Source organism: Podarcis tiliguerta (genome assembly GCF_965153285.1).
Source record: "Podarcis tiliguerta genome assembly, chromosome: 1".
In the NCBI taxonomy this organism is placed as follows: Eukaryota; Metazoa; Chordata; class Lepidosauria; order Squamata; family Lacertidae; genus Podarcis; species Podarcis tiliguerta.
In genome coordinates, this window is record NC_139534.1 from 46,611,046 (window position 1) to 46,628,390 (window position 17,345).

The following is a 17,345-nucleotide window of genomic DNA, read 5'->3' on the forward strand; positions in this document are numbered from 1 at the left end:
GCTCTGTGAGTGAGAGGTTCCCAGGTCCAATAAATCAGTACAGTGGTACCTCAGGTTACATATACTTCAGGTTACAGACTCCGCTAACCCAGAAATAGTGCTTCAGGTTAAGAACTTTGCTTCAGGATGAGAACAGAAATTGTGATCCTGCGGCGCCGCAGCAGCAGGAGGCCCCATTAGCTAAAGTGGTGCTTCAGGTTAAGAACAGTTTCAGGTTAAGAACGGACCTCCGGAACAAATTAAGTACTTAACCCTAGGTACCACTGTAACTTGTCTGTCCTTTATGGGGTGCCACTCTCTGAAAGATCAGGTACATAGTTTGTCCTGCATCCAGTTGGTCCTACATCCAGCTTTGCCGCTGAACATACAGATGTCCTTAGTGGCTAGGAGTGCCTTTTATGGTTGCTCCTGGACTGGGATAGCTTCACTACAGCTGCCCATGCAACTGTTGAATTACTGCAATGTGTTTTATGTGGGGCTACCCTTGAGGTTGGTTCAGAGGCTGCAGCTAATGCAGAAGGTGGCTACACTGCCTGTGGGGGCAAACTACCACCAGCATATAACACCTTATTTGCAGAATTTGCATTGGCTGTCAATCAGCTACCAGGCCGAGTTTAGGGTTCTTGTACTGACATCTAAGGCCTTATACAGCTCAGGCCCAGACTGCTTGAGAGACCACCTTATCCTTTATACACCCAGTCTTTGGGAGAGCTCCAAGTTCCAAAAATATGAGAAACACATCCCACATTAACTCATAGCAGGGCTTTCAACGTGGCTGCCCCTGTGGTATGAAATAGCATTACACATGTGCCACTGTCTGTACTTTCCAGAAAGGAATGAAGACATTTTTGTTCCAATGGGTTTTTCCAGCTAGGTGAAAAGGCCTCTGCCATCAAAAACCATTTATAGCTTCTTTTTGTGATGTTTGTAAATAATCTTGGTGCACATGTTAAGAGTTATTCATAAATTATCAACAATAACAGCAGCAATAATAAGGATCTATTTGAGGGTCCTGGTGCAGAGGTCACCCAAGGAACCCATCAAAGGCCAAGAAAGTTCAGAGCAGAGGCTCTGTCATCTCCGATGCATTCACCCCGGACTAGCACACATTCTGTGATGGAAGGGAATAAGCCTGCTGTCCAAACTGGCCCATGAGGCCATTTTAGATTTATTGTACAATTCTGGAGTTTTGATGAATTGAAACAATTTGTTGAATCACATCCCATCCTACCTCCCACCTTAAGATAATACTGCTTGGCTGGGGCAATGTTGTTACAGTTGAAGGAGTGAACCTCTGAAGGATACAAATTAGAGAAATAACAAATAACAGCCATTCATCTGCACACAGTGCCTCAAGCGACAAAACGGCCACAGAACACATTTGGAAAATTCATCTCGATAAGTGTGGGAAACAAAAGAGTCCTATATGTCACAGGTTCCTACAATAGAGAACCATCACTTTAAACAAACAGGCAGATTATTGTCCCTGAATAAGCAGAATCCTGACACCATCTAGTCATTTGCTCCTGGTACTTCCTTCCTAATAAACCCTGTTTCCCACCTTAATTCAGACCTCCAGTAACTAGAGATCTGTAGTGACAAAGGGCTCCCTGAAAAGCAAAGTTAGCACAGGCAGCAGCTTATTTTAACATATCTCAGTGGGCTGTCAAACTGATGTCAGTAGGTTCCAAGCCCAAAAGATCCTTTCTCAGCTATTGTGTGAATAAATGCACAAAGCTTACTGAGAAACCACTGGTGTTTTTCTTCTTCCAGGAAACAGAATTAGGTGTATTTATATATATTCAAAGAAATGAAGGATAGATTAGATGTTGTGATAACTGCCTTTGCAAACTGGACAAGTCACATTGCTCTATTAAAAAAACACATATATTCTGTTTTCAACAGGTGTTTAACACATGCTGTTCTGACACTAATCCATCTTAAGTCTTGTAAATGGGGTAGAATGGATGGATGCATAAATAAAATATTCTTCTTACTGGGCAACAGTGCCTTGTTTTTGGACAGCCCCGTAGTAAATCAGGCATTATAAAATACAATGTTTTAAAAACACAGTATCATTTTACTCCCGGGGTCAAAGAAAGTATAGTGTTATCAATTGAGAAACAACACTTGGGTCAGGATCGGTCAAAAGACTATGCCAAGAGCTGCGTGTGCAGATTTTTTGTGGAGAATCAGAATTGTAGAGTTGGAAGGAACTCCAATGGTCATCTAGCTCAACCCCCTGCAGAAATGACAGCTAAAGAATCTGACAGATGGCCATTCAACCACTATTTAAAAACCTCCAATGAAGAAGAGGTTGCTACCTTCCAAAGTAGTCCAGGCCACTGTCAAACAGCTTTGTCAGAAACTTATTTTATTTAGTCAGAATTTGTACCCTATTGGGGGATTACACTGCTCCCTTTGGCCTATTATCAACCTATTGTGAACCATCCTGTGATCTTTGGATGAAGGGCAGTACACAAACTTAATCTAGTAATAATAATTGCACTATATTCAGGTATATTGTGTTTTGTTTTTTTTTCAGAACTGGAAGCTCAGCTGATATGGAAAATAGGACTAAACCTTGACCTAATTCTAACCTGTTGGCAATTCTCTTCAATGAATGCCAGCTCATTCGGTCCCTCATGAAAATCCCATATGATCTTGGCCCTTTGAGACTCCCAAGTCCCAAAAGCCTTCATAAACAGCAGTGGTAGCAACCTTCAACTTTGATAATGATAACGAAGAGTCTTGTGGCACCTTAAAAGACTCACAAATTTATTCTGGCGTTAGCACAAGCTTTTTGTGGACCATTTTATGTAACCCATGGATGCTTATCCTCTTGCCACCGTCAATTTGTTGAAGTCTCTGAGTTGCCACGAGACTTGTTCCTCGTTCCCCGCTGCAACACAGCCAACACAGCCCCTCCTCTGGAAATATTCAACACAGCCCCTCCTCTGGAAATATTCAAGAATGGCATTCTCTGCGCGAGATAAGATATCCCTAAATCTTTTGTCTGGCGTTATCTCCGTGGACATAAACCTGCTTCCGGGGGGGGGGGGATGCGTTGGGAGTGAAACGAGCATTTGGCTCAGCGAAGCCCCTTTCGGGCAACCTTGCCCTCCCCTTGCCTTAGAAGCACCCCCTTCCTTCCCCGCCCGTTTCGCCCTCTGGAACAGCAGCTCCGTGGGATCCCGGCAGGTGCATCCCTCACGCTCGCCTACGACACGCCCCGGCGAAGAAGCTCCTTCCCAGGCCCGGCCCACTTCGCCTCTTTTGCATATATGCCGCAGCTACCCAATCAGCGCGGGCGCTGCTCCTCTCGCGCGCGCCTCTCGCCGGGGGTTGCTGTGGCGACGGACTAAACCAGAGGCTGCCCGCCAGCCTGCAACAAGCTCGGCAGGGGAGGAGGAGGAGGGAGGAGGAGAAGGGGGAAGAGGAGGGTTCGCTTATCAGCCGCGCAAGGTGCTGCAGCGGCTGGAGCCGAAGACGGAGAGCGGGCGCAACAAAAGCGGCGAGGCGAAACATCCTAGCCGAAGCGCTCCAGGTAAAGGAACCGGGAGGCGCAGCAGGGGACGGCAGGGGAACAAAAGCCGCGTGTGTAGAGCTGGGGGTGGGGATGCAAGGCGAGAAAGGGGTGAGGGGAACTTGCCAAAATGGAAGCGGGGTAGATTGTGGCGTGGATGGGCGCTCCTTCCCCGTTTGGGGTTGTGGTTGTTGCCTTTATTTTGTGTGTGTGTGTGTGTGTGTGTGTGTGTGTGCAGCTTCCTTCCTTGCCTCTATTGTGCGCGCACTGCACACAATCAATAAGGCGCATCCCGGCTCTTGCGGATTTCCACCCCCCCCCCCACCCTGCCAAGCGACGGCTGTTTGGTGCGTGAAGGTTTGCAGATCCAAAAAGGCATTAAAGTTGGGTACGGAGTTTCTTCCGAAGTGGGGAGCGAGGAAGCTGAACTGGCAGAAGGGTTGGTGGGGCTGGGTTGTGGAGGAAGGCGTGAAGGCGAAGAAACTTCCCACTTGGGCTTGAAGGCTGTTGGTCGAGTGCTTTGCAGGGTTAAGTTCTGTATGCAGATACTCACGGTTTGGTTGTGTGAAAGGTGCCTGATTCATTTTAATTTGTAGTAATAATAATAATAGGCTACACCAGAGAACCGTGCATGGGGCTATTTGGAGTTCCGGCTATCCATGGTGGTTTATGGGACTGCGGTGTTCTGCAAAAAGAACACAACCATTTAAAATAAGGGCCACCGTGTGTAAAAGGAAGGGGTGCCTCAGAACCAAAGCTGCAGCAACCACTTGTCAGTTGGGGATTCCACAATCATGCACCGGTTGTTTCTGCTTGACTCTGCTATGGTTTTAAGAATGATTTCTGGAAAAGAAAAAGCTGCCACCTTGCATAAAGCAGACATTTAGTATTCAATTTAAGAGTCTCCTTCAGTTACTTCTCAGAACGTTTTTCTTTCTCCTTACAAATTAGCATCCATTTCTCCTTTCCATGTGATTGCATCTCCACATTTTATGTACTTATAGCTTAATTTATTATTATTATTTTGAAATCCTCATTCTGCCATATCTTGTCTAGTAGGGATTTCATCAGTGGGGCTAGTTGTCATAAGAAGACAGATTTGTGGAAGTTTGGGGGTGATTAAAGGAATAGCTTTGTTCAGAAAGACTGCGTGGAAGGAATTGGTTTCCAAAGCAAACCTGGCTATACTGACCCAAGCTTGCAGGGCTGTAGCATAGGCTTTGCTACAAAGGCAAATGGCTGCGTAGAGTGAAAGGGAGAGCTACAAGAGGTTAGTGTGCAGGCAGTGTCTTCTCTTATTTGCCTGTGTTCTGGTCATCCCTCACCCCCTTGAAATAGCAAGTCAAGAACATCATTAAATAAATAGAAACCACATCTTACATTATCAGAGTATCTGCTATGGTACACAGACCCAATCCTTTTGCTACTAGGTCTGTTACCTGCCAAACAGCCAGCCAGAGCTGCATCCATATCGGAATTGTCACATTGCAGAGGCAAGGCATTGCTTCCAAAATGCATTAACTCCTTTCCTGGCTGTGTCTGATGCTCAACAGACTGTTCCTACAGTCTGGGGACGACTCACCATGCCTTTTTGTTGTACCTATTGTCCTCTTATTAATAATGATTTCTAACATTAATGAATGAAAGTATGTCTTTTTTTAAAAAAACCACCCTAGAGGTAAAACGAAGATACTATACAAAGGATGAATTTTCACCTCCCTGTGGAAATTTGCATGCAAGGGTTGTTTAAGTACATGATCATCCATACTGCACTCACCAATGCAAAAAGCACTGTTCCTGTTGGATATATTGAAAAATAGGATTTCCCTGCTTTTATAAAGATTTGAGGGAAATCCAAACACTTTCCAGTCAATTATTGAGATAGCTCAGCATCTGTAGTAGGCAAAAATGCTAAGCGTTCTCAGAGCAGTGGGGCAGAAAATGTGTACATTTCTGGATGATTGTTTCCCCATCTGGGATAGCTGATTTCATACTTCTTGTAACGGGAGTTTCAAGTGTTTTTTTAAAAAAAGAAAGAAAAGAGAGCTGCTTAGCATCTCACCCTTTGAATCAGGAGGATGTGACTCATTTTTCCTTTCACCACTCTGATTCATAATATATCCCCCTCTTTCTTTTATACATATGGATTTGAAGCCCCAGAAGGCATTGGCAAGGTCATCTGTTTGAATGCTTGTGGGGAGTTATTTCATTGGATTATTGGAAAATGTCAAGTATAAATAGAATTCCAACGTGAATCTATAAATAACCAGCCAAAGCCAAATCTACACCTCTTCAATTATAATTACACAGCAGAAATTTAATTCACAATTGTTCCTTCAGGCTTGGGTGTTCTTTGCATTTATTTGCTGTGGCACTCATAGAAGAGGGGAAGAAAAAGTCGAGGAGAGCCTAAATTCAAATATCATGTCAAAAATGGACTTGCGGGGGTGATTTGGAGGCAAGTCCTAGATTCTCACCTTCACAGCATCATTTGTTGCATAGGAATCACTCAGCCTTGCCTACCTCATGGGGTTGTGGTGAGCCCTGTGAAAGACTTGGCATGGTAAAATGCCCTATAAACAGTGTTAGTAACAACTTCAATGACAATCATGCTTTGTACCAGTTCTTTCTTTGCTGATACTGCTTTTAGATATAACACAATGCATGGCACAGGATAGTGAGAGGTTGTTCTCTGGAATGGGCATTGCACTTGCATAGAGCTCAGCTGTTGTTCCCAATGCAGGTACCATAGCTCAGTGAGAGCACATGCTTGGCAAGCAGAAGGTCCCAGGTCCCTTGGCATCTCCAATGGGAAGAATTTGGTAGCAGATGATGTGAAAGACCTTTTCACTTGTGTCAGATGATAGCAATGAGGTCATCCTTGGTAGCTGTGCCCCCCCCTTTTTTGTACCAAGAATGAGCACCTTGTAAAGTTAAACTTTACATGCCCCTCAAATAATTACTACAATGTCCTATGTGCGTTTAAAGAATGGGAATGCAGCCATGCAGGTGTTGAGGCTGCAAATCCAAGGCCGACAGGTGTTGTGGTATATCTGCATTAGCCTCTGTTATTGCCATTTCCACTGCTTCTAAACTGCGGGTGTAGGGAATGTGCACATGAAAATGGCATGGGCAAGCTCACATCATGTCATCCTTCTGAAAGAATTGTATATCTCTTATTTCTGGGTCTGGCCTGGGTCTCTGTTTACGCGGCATTCCATATTCTGCACTCTTTGAGAACCTGGAAGCTGAAGCTGTTATTTTTTAGCACAGGCCAGCACAAATACAAGTTTGCATGCCAATTATAAAATGTGAACACAATTTTCTAATAATACAGTGGTACCCCGGCTTACAAATACCTCGGGTTACAAACACTTCGTGTTGCAGACTCCGCTAACCTAGAAGTAGTACCTCAGGTTAAGAACTTTGTCCCAGTATGAGAACAGAAATTGTGCAGCGGGAGGCCCCATTAGCTAAAGTGGTACCTCAGGGTAAGAACGGTTTCAGGTTAAGAACAGGCCTCCGGAACGAATTAAGTTCGTAACCAGAGGTACCACTGTACTTGGTCTGCTGTGGAGCTTTTAGGACCATTGGTTTTAATTTGGCTTGCTGACAGGGGCATCTCACATACAGATGGAAGTGGGAAGTGCAATATGCGTGCTGGAGGAAGCATATGCTGATGTAGGAAAAACATACTAAGATCTTTTCCCCGAAGCAAAGTGATGGGAAACTCAGAAATCAACATATTTACTCAAAGGTGGGAAATGTTAATGTGAATGAGATGCACAGAATGTTTGAAAGAAGAGTGATTCAGAGCAAGCCAAGCTAAAGAGTTTGCCACCTTATAAAGCATAGCTAACTGGATGACTAATTTATGCAGATAAGAACAGGTGGGTTACCAGTTATTGGGGCCATAGACTAAACATTATTCTGTACCCCTCAACGTTTATGCCCAGTTAGATGCAAACCCTGGTTTGCCACCAAGCATATAACCAAAGCCATCAGTGGATACAATGATATTGAGGACATTTTGCAGGTTTTTATCATTCTTAAAGCTGTATTTTAGAAAAGTGAAAATAAACCCCCAGAAGTATGATCAGCATGGCTACAGCAGATGCATATATTTTGGTCTGAGAGTATTTATTGGAGAGAGACCTTCACTGTGTCCCACTCCTGAAGAATATCTATTTGATTATGTGTTCATCTAATCTTGTAAAAATGTGCGGGGGGGGGGGGGAATTGTAGCTTTATTTGGTTGTGTGTGTGAAATTGCCTAGACTATTAATTGCTTGTAATCTGGTTTGAATTTCCTATTGCCTTTTAATTATGCAGCGCAAGAGGAAATGGCTGTAATTAGGAAAACACCAAACAGGCTTCTTACACCCTTCAATGAGGCTTTTGCCTTCCTACTTGTGTTGGTAAAGTTAGCAAGCTACTGATGCTAGATCAACTCTTCATACTAGAATTGCAGTAAGGGGGCAATAGGTTTTATTTTTCAGCAGAGATGATCCTTGATACACAGTCTCAATGGAAAGCTTTTGATTGCTAGGGTCTGACTACCATATATGGAGTCGGAATGAAATCTTTCTCCAGATCAGTTTCTTTGGAAAACTTGTAATTTTCCTTAATTTGTAAAACCTGTATTAGTTTTTAATTCTCACCTAAATAAAAGCTTCTTTCCCAGGACTAATATCAGCTTTGGGGATAGGGACAGTTTCTGCAGACTGTGGCACACAGGGAAAAGGGTTTGTTTTATTATTATTATTAAGGAAAAAACCCTACTCATGCACGGTGGTATTGATTCTTTCCCCAACCTAATTTTCAAAGTCTTTAATATTTGCATGCTAAATCTTATATGCATTTAACGTCATATATATTTTGGCCTTGGGATCAGGTTGCTCTGCAGGCAGTTTTCTGCAGTAACACACTGTAGTGTGCATTGTAGAGGTTGACTTTTGAGGAACAAGAACTTTCATGGGCCCTTCTTTGGGGGAAACAAATGAATAGCTGACCTCTGTTACATTGTGCAAGCCTATGGTTTTCTATTAATCCTTTTTTAAAAAAAATTCTCATTGATTCCAAAGATCAGGTGACCATTGTCTTAAATATATATGAAATCACTAATGGCAACAGGTCAGCACAATTAGGGGGAAACAAGAAAAAAAGGTACAGAAATATGTGAAACAAGTTTCGTCAGTTCTTTTTTGTGTTCAAGCCTATGAAAGGTGATTTTAAAAAAACCTCACAAGTTCCTTTAACGACAATTCCATATGCCCATTGTATGTTGGGGGAGGACCTACTTAATCATATAGTTGCACATTTTAAAGCAGTAAATCAAATGATGTGCATCAAAACATTTTATATATATATAACTGAAAAGGTGTTATTAAGTTGAAAAGGACCTCAAGGGTCACCTCTGATGAAGGACAATCCACTACTTTTCAAGCCAGCCTGCCCTATGGTTGAAAAAATGATCCTTTTGGAAAGCTCTTTCTAAGGTTTTGTAAATCCTTTGCCTTGAAATTTGAGTCAATTGGTTTGGGTCCTACGACCTGCAGCAGGGGTCAGCAAACTTTTTCAGCAGGGGGCCGCTCCACTGTCCCTCAGACCTTGTGGGGGGCTGAACTATATTTGGGGGGGGGGTGAACAAATTCCTATGCCCCACAAATAACCCAGAGATGCATTTTAAATAAAAGCACACATTCTACTCATGTAAAAATCTGCAGGCCAGATTTAGAAGGCGATTGGGCTGGATCTGGCCCCTGGGCCTTAGTTTGCCAGCCATGACCTGGAGCGAGAGAAAATAAATGTGGCTTATAAACTATATTACAATCCTTCTATAGTTGAAAAATATGATCATTTTTTATATATATAGTCTCTTCCTGGCCGAACATGCCCAACTTTTTCAGCCTTTCCTTGTAGGATTTGGTCTCCACCCTTCTTTTGACATTTTCCAGTTTGCTGATACCCTTTTAAAACTTTGGTGCCCAGAACTGGTGTCCTAGGTGAGAATGGAACAAAGCAGAATAGAGTGATACCGTTACTTCTTACAATCTGGACCCTATAATTATATTAAAGGAACCTTTGCATTTTTACTGTGAAACAAGTCTCACTGAGTTAAATGATACTTACTTGCTAGTAGGTATTTTATGTAGACAGTTGTGTCAAATCAACAGATGCATGTCAGCTTTCTGATGGAAAGCTAGGCAAATAATTACACAAATTCTAATTAATGCATATGCACAGAACTATACAGAGTTTAAGAAAATATTAATTTCGGTCACGATGAAGTCATTGCAAACCATTCAGTTATTTTGTTACATTAATACATAGGACATGTAAATCTGACATATATTTTAATCTGTAATTTTAGTTTTTTATGTATACTTATAATCTATGCTTTTAACTGTTGATTTTATTCATTCTGCTTTTTAAACTTGTTTTTAATTTTTTTTGTAACAGTCTTAATGTGTGTATTTTATATTTGTGAATTGCTGAGAGGTTTTCTTCAGAGCTAAGTTATATTCAAATTTTATTAAACTAAATAAAATTAAGTTAATAAAATTCTGTATAATGTAATAGAAATTGCATGCACAGGAACAATAAAATATATTGGCAGCCTTTTCTAGTGCTCAGATTTGTAAACCTTTCCTAGTGTGAATTTCACTAGGTCTTGCCTTCACAATGATCTGGTTCAGATGTAATGTTAGACTTGGCTTAGCCTTACATCAGTGAGCCTTGGGCTTGTGTGCCCCCCTTCCCCTGCCTCTTCTCTGATGCAGCCACTTGTAAAACATGAAACCACAGTTTAGATTACGTCTGAAAGAGGCCAGCATGTTCTATCACAATAAATCACCTATGTCCTCATTGAATTTTTTCTGGAGGCAAAGGCACTACCTGATGGTACTTTTTGCCACTCAGGTAGTTTAAAGACTATGGTTTAATATGGAGCCAGCAATATATTTGCCAGCAGAATAACCTGTGGGTAGCAAAGTCAATGTTAAGTGCAAAGTGATGCACGTTGGGGCAAAAATCCCTAACTTCCCATATATGCTCATGAGAACTGACCTGGCTTTGACTGACCAGGAAAGAGATCTTGGGGTTGTGGTGGATGGCACAATGAAAATGTTGACCCAGTGTGTTGTAGCTGTGAAAAAGGCAAGTTTCACATCACGGATAATTAGAAAAGGGACTGCAAAACTGCCATTATCATATCTATGGCGCAGCTGTGCTTGGTGTACTGTGCTCTGTTCTGCTGGCCACGCCTGAGAAAGAACATCGTAGAGCTGGGAAAAGGTGCAGAAAAAGGCAACCAAAATGATCAAGCAGCTAGAGCAGGCATAGGCAAACTCCGGCCCTCCAAATGTTTGGGACTACAATTCCCATCATCCTTAGCCAACAGGACCATTGGTCAGGGATGATGGGAATTGTAGTCCCAAACATCCGGAGGGCCGGAGTTTGCCTATGCCTGAGCTAGAGCAACTACGGTACTCTGCGAGGGAATATTATGGTGTTTGGGACATTTCAGTGTGGATAAAATGGTGTGTCGCTGGTGAGGGCATAATACAGGTGTATAAAGTTCTGAATAGTGTTGAGAAAGTGGATAGAAGCCAGTTTCTCCCCTCTTTCTTGATATCGCCCATTGAAGCTAAATGTTAGGAGATGCAGAACTGACAGAAGGAAGTGTTTAAACTCTGAAATCCAGTGCCGCAAGATGTAGAGATGGCTATAAAAGTTTACTAGACATGGAGGATAAGGATATGAATGGCTACTAGTCAAGATGCCTGTGTACTGCCTCCAGCCTCAGAGTATGCCTCTGAGTACCAGTCGCTGGGGCCACATGTGGGGGAATGCTACTGCACTCAGGTCCTCTTGTGGGCTTCCCATGAGCATCGGATTGGCTGATTTGAGAACAGGATTCTGGGCTGGATGAGCCTTTCGCTTATCCATCAGAGGCTCTTAGGTTCTTATGAACTCATCATTCTGTAAGCAGTAAACTGCATAATAACATCTTTAAAGACAGAAATGGTGTTCACATCAAGAGCAGGGATTGGAACTGACAAACAAAGTCCAAAAGCCACTTGAGCTCCCCCCCCCCTCAATAAAAGTATTGGCAATCACTTGTGTATGTTAGTTAAGGTCACAATTTTGCAGGCCAGGTTGTTGTTTCATTTAGGGCTGAATGGCTTTCTGGAAAAGGATACTGCTTGGGGGCCTTCATCAGGGTGCTGCAGTTGCAGCTTCCTGTCACATCTGATTAATTCTGTGCCCTGTTATCACTCACTTAGCCTGTGATGCTAATGCAACATGATGGACTCATATTATTGACTGGATTATTTTATTTACAGTCCCATAATTTAGTTAATTGAAATGGAGCGTCTGATTATGAAACCATGGAGTATTTTCTTTCCTCCTCCTCCTCTTCCTAAAGCATTTATGCCCTCTGTCCTTGCAAAGCCCAGAAGACTTTACAGTGATGGGTTTTGGCAACTGAGGCTACAGTCTTGTACCAACTTACCTGGAAGAAAGCCCTGCTGAATGCAATGGGACATACTTCAGAGCTGACGTACATAGGATTGCACTGTGAGTGAATTTAATTAAAATATTAATGGTGCGCTCTACGACTAGTTTATACACATGTGCCCTTTTTTTCTGAGGGAGGAACTCAGCAGTGGCAGGAGCTCTTCAATGGAAAGGGGCTGGGCAGGTGAAATCTTCTGCGCAGAAGTGAAATGTTATCACATTTGTGGGAATTAGAGTCAGCTCTGCCATTAGGCAGAGTGAGGTAGCTGCCTCAGGTGACAGATAGTTTGGGGAAGCAAGGAGTGGTGGCAAATTGTGGAGGGCTGATCTGTGTGTGCACCGCAAGCTGCTCAGCACCAACTGAGCTATCCTGGGTGTGGTGTAGAATGCTGTCTCAATGCCAGTGTTGACATAAGAGTCAACCTCTAATGTGTTTGGCCTCAAGTGGCAAACTATCTTGGGCAGCCCCTTAGACTAGATCTAGCTCATTTAGAATGAGTTAGTGCTACACTGGCATTTTATTTTTGTTTGGAAGTGCCCATCAGGACCAGCTCAAAAGATATTGCTGCCTGAGGCAAAGAAGAAAGCTGACTGGGCTGGCAGTTACCTTTTTTTACTTCAGTACTGGCAATAGGCCAGTGTCACACACCACACCAAAGAGAAGCAGACTATTTTAAAAGGTGTAGGATAAACTATGTGCCATATACAACTCTGCTTTCAAACAGAGGAACTTGTGGCTGGGGGCTGCCGCTGATAAGTCCTCAAGCATCTGCTGCCTGGTGTGATCACCTCACTCTGGCTAATGGTAGGGCTGGCCCTGGTACTTTTTCCTGCTAAAAGAGGTTTCTGGTGCCCTTTCCACCTCAGGTTTCTGCCACTGTGTCTTCAGATACTCTGTACTGTACTAGGAAAACCCAATTGCTGGGTGTAGTTGTACACAGATGTTGCTAAATTTGCATAATGCCATAAAAACCACACACATAATTTGCAAAATTTATTACAACAACCAAGCAGTCTGAATGCTATTCTGGCTCCCTATAACCTGTAGCAGTACCTGCAAAGATCCCATTGGTCAGCTTGCCTGTGGCAGATGCTGTCAATGCATATTAGTTTCTCTGTGCAAAAACAAAGCTATGTGTTTTCTTTGATAACAAACATATTGAAATCCTTAGGATGCCGAAATCCATGTTCCCTGCCATATTATGTCTTCCTGTAAGTCTTTGGTTGCGTAGTAAGACTTGGGCTATGACAGTGCAATACTCCATCTAAGGATATCATTTCATAATCACAAACTCAGCCACTTCAGAAACAGTGCACTGAAATATAAAACCTGAAGTTGAAGACAGTTTGTTAAAGGGTGTGTAAAATGAATTTATCAGGTCCAGAACTTATACAGTTTTCTCCCAGTTTGGCATTTTCCCAAATTGAGTACCTTTACTGAGTGACAGTTGACTTGTCCAACCTTTGCCATTTGAAATCAATACAAGACATAATAACAGCCCTCCTAATGAATGCTGATGCCGATAGTACCTTACTTGACTTGTAAAGGATTTTCAGTGAGTAATTTTGGTGAAAGCATCATCTTCTGAATGAGCAATTTGTTTACTTAACAGAGCACGCAGATTCTTATGTCTTAGCAATGCTTGGGGCGTATCTCACAAAGAGCTCCTACACTCCTGATTTGCTGTTTTAGTATTGATGTGGAAGTGCCAGGAGAGCAAAAATCCCCCATACACAGGACTGACACATTGTGCTGACTTTGCTCCTCTGTCTGTACAGAGTACCTGCTGTGCAAGCCCTGCGCTGACAGACAGATGCATGCATGACTGCAGTGCAGATGAGTGGAATATTGGTAAATGCTGAACACAGGCATAGCATTGGTGCTGAGGGGTTTGGGTCAATTCCGAGGAGAAACGCATAGAGAGATGCTATTAGATGTGAAATTTATTAACTACTGTATTACTTGAGAATTGTCAGTTGTGTTAATGGTATTGTGTGGAAATGATTTACACTTAGAGCAAAGCATTTGAGATCCCGTTAGGATCTCCAGATATGCTAGGATCGTGTCCCAAGGACATTGGTTATAAAAGAGAAAAGATTTCAGGAAAGGTTGCTTGTGGAATGTGACGCCATCATCATATTGGTTGCTAAGTAAGTACCTGGTGATTGGAACACACCCAGGTAGCAGAAAAGCTTCTGGTGTTGTCAAACACTGCTCAACAGCTGGTCAACAGATTAGCACAGTGAATTCATAGCCCTTCGGGACCAAAGGCCTTCCCATACCAAATGCTGGTTGACCTTGAATCCTGTGAAGGGGTGGCCCACACGTTTGTCATGAGCATCACTGATCATTCCATCCAGCGCCCATGTTCAGCACCAAGACAGGAAAACAGCACCTAAACCATCAAGTCATCAATTCCATGGAGGGTGTGTTGCAGACACTCTACTTCCTGTGGACATTGGTATAGTGGGGAGTGAAGTGATCTCTTCCATGTCCGTTCATTCTTGTCTGGCGGGGTAGGCATGTCTATTTAGTGCACGATTCATTGTGATGAAACCTTCTCTGCCTGTCGAAGGAACCAACTCTGCATGAAAACGGTGCAAAGCACTGCTGAAATTGTCTCTCTCACTGTGTCTGTTTGCAGTTGGGAAGGTTATAACATTATTAAAATACATTAGCTTTAGCAAAGCTCCTTGCTTGTCTCAGTAACATTGCATTAATGTTTGTCTTAGCTTTGGGACGTAAGAGGGTTTTCCTTTTTTTAAAAAAAATCCCCTCTTATTACCTTTATAGACATTTAATTTTTATCAAGAGCTGGAACCAAAATCCCTAGATTCCAAATGACTCTGTAAGAGAGCCCTCAGGATCCTGTAATTCTTCAAAGAATCCCAGAGTTCAGTGGCCTTTCACGCTCACTTTGCATGAATCTGCACTATTTTGGCTTGCAGCTTTGTTAGAGTTCTGGGTAACAGCTCGGTACTGGGTTGTGGTTTTTTTGAAGTTTCTTCAAGCAGCACTAATGCAGAAAGCTGACATTTTCTGTGTGGAAGAAGCTTAAGATTTTGAGCATTGCAGCCCTCAAGCGAAGGCTCCCTGAAGGCACTTTACTATGGTGGTTCTCCACACTGGAAGCATAATAATTAAAAGTCATTTACTTCAATGTATTGGCCCAGATATGGGCAGTGCCTCCATGATAGCAGATGTAGGGGATGTGCAGTGGTGGTACAGATATATTTAAGGACTAGTGCAGTACACTGTAGCTCAGTAGCTTAAGCCTAGCATGCTTACCAAGTTTTTGCCCTTGGGATTGTGAGTTTAACCCCTCTGATCTCCCTTGCTTTCCTTAGGTGCCATAAACCACTGTTATTACACTATGATTAAAAGCACGTTATGTTCCTACATGTAGAAAATGAGTATATCAGGGTAAAGACTGACTTTGACATCTCTAGCAGGGATTTTTAATATGGGAGAGCATTCAGTTGCATTCAGTTTTATCATAATATGATGTATTTGTCTAGGGGACCTCTAAAACATTGTTCTTTGGCCTGTGACTCCATGTTCCAGTCCCTGAAGCTCTGACCCCTTGGGCTCAGGGATGATTCTCAGAAGACCTGCACTATACACTTAAAGCAGTGTCATACCACTTTCAACAGTCATGGCTTTCCCCCAAAGAATCATGGGAAGTGTAGTTTGTTAAGGATGCTGAGAGCTGCTCGGAGACCCATGTTCCCTTCACAGAGGTACAATTCCCAGAGTAGTTTAGCGATCAGTCCCTTTTCCCAGGGAACTCTGGAAAAACAGGAGCAATTGGTGCTTCAAAGGGAAGCATCACCTGGTGTCAGGTGACTGACAATGGGTGGTTCTGCCTACCTGCCAGAAAAAAAGTTCCCTACCCCTGGGCTAAGTGGTCATCCGAAAAGGTAAGGGGAAGTGGTCCCTTCTTGTCTTCATGTAATATGAGCACAGTTTTTAAACAGTGGGAAGGAAGCACAGTGAAATATAGGGACATTGCATTGGATGCCAGCACGTTTACACAGTTTCAACCCTTTGGGCAGCATTCAAACAGGGATACTGGAAGGATTAGGAACTATTTCCTAACAACTGCCCATGACTCTTCAGCTTAGCAAATGTCACACATTTGAAAACCATGAGTGTACATGAAGGAGTGACCAAGTAATATTTTGAATATAGGCTGCTCAAAAATCAATGCTTGTTGGACTGCTCTGTCTGTGTGAGGAATACGTATTATCTTTCTCCTAGAGTCCAGACTTTAAAATGACAGAGTAATTTACCCTTCACATTTAAAACAAAGCTTTTGTTTCTAAAATGAAAGGGAGCTATCATGGGTGGGTTTTCAAAATTACTGTTTCCAAATAGTTCTCTTACGGACTTGACTCCCATTTGCACCTGATGCTCTATTAGCGCCAAAGACCAGTTTCTGCTTGGCTTGCTTATATGCACAGCCATCTTTGAGAGCCGTTTTGATCCTTGATACCCTACCAGCATTATTTAACAACTGACAATAAAATCTACATTTTTACACAGGTACATAGCTAATCAGCTTTTTATAAGGGAAATAGCACCTGTGGTGTATTGTAGGGATGGGGCCCCTAGATGTTGTTGGAATCCTTACATTTGTCCCTATTGAATTTCATTCTGTTAATTTGGGCCCAGTTCTCCAATCTGTTAAGGCCATCTTGAATCCCCATTCTGTCTTCTGTGGCATTAGCTACCACTCCCAGTTTGGCGTCATCTGCAAATTTCATGAGCACCCCCTCACTTCCTTCATCCAAGTCGTCGTATCTAAAGATGTTGAACAGCAACAGACCCAGACAGAACCCTGCAGCACCCCACTGGACACTTTTTCTAAGGATGATGAGGAACCATTATAGTGAGCGCTCTGGGTCTGGTCAGTCAACCAGCTACAAATCCGCCTAACAGTTACCTTGCCCAGCCCACATTTTACCAACTTCTCCGCAAGAATATCTTGGGGGACTTTGTCAAGATACACCGCGTTTGTTCTGTGAAGAAGTTGTTTGGCTGTTGCTTCTGTTCAGTGTAGCTGATCAGCGAAGGAAAAATGCCAGTGTGAACACATTCAGGGAGCTGAATAAAGAGGACAGGCCACAAGCACTGAAGAAAACTTTTGTATGCGCTGTTCTGGCAAATAACTCTTGGCAGGAGAGGAATGAAGGGTTTTTTAAAGTGTCCTTGTATAAGTGCCTGACCATGCAAAAGCAGGCCATTCACTTCTCTGGGTATGTTGAGTAGGGGAAGATAGGAAGAATAAGATCA

At 42.9% G+C, this 17,345-nt stretch overlaps 1 protein-coding gene across 2 annotated transcripts in view; it reads left to right on the top strand.

Moving 5' to 3' along the window:
• Positions 1-3,382: 3,382 nt before the first annotated feature.
• LOC310672738 (uncharacterized protein) overlaps positions 3,383-17,345 on the top strand; it is a 73,699-nt gene continuing 59,736 nt past the window's right edge. The window contains exon 1 of one of the 2 annotated variants that reach the window (XM_083430384.1): positions 3,383-3,547. The gene's annotated coding sequence lies outside the window, so the exon portion shown is untranslated. The remainder of the gene's footprint in view (positions 3,548-17,345) is intronic. The other variant, XM_083430385.1, reaches the window with a different exon arrangement.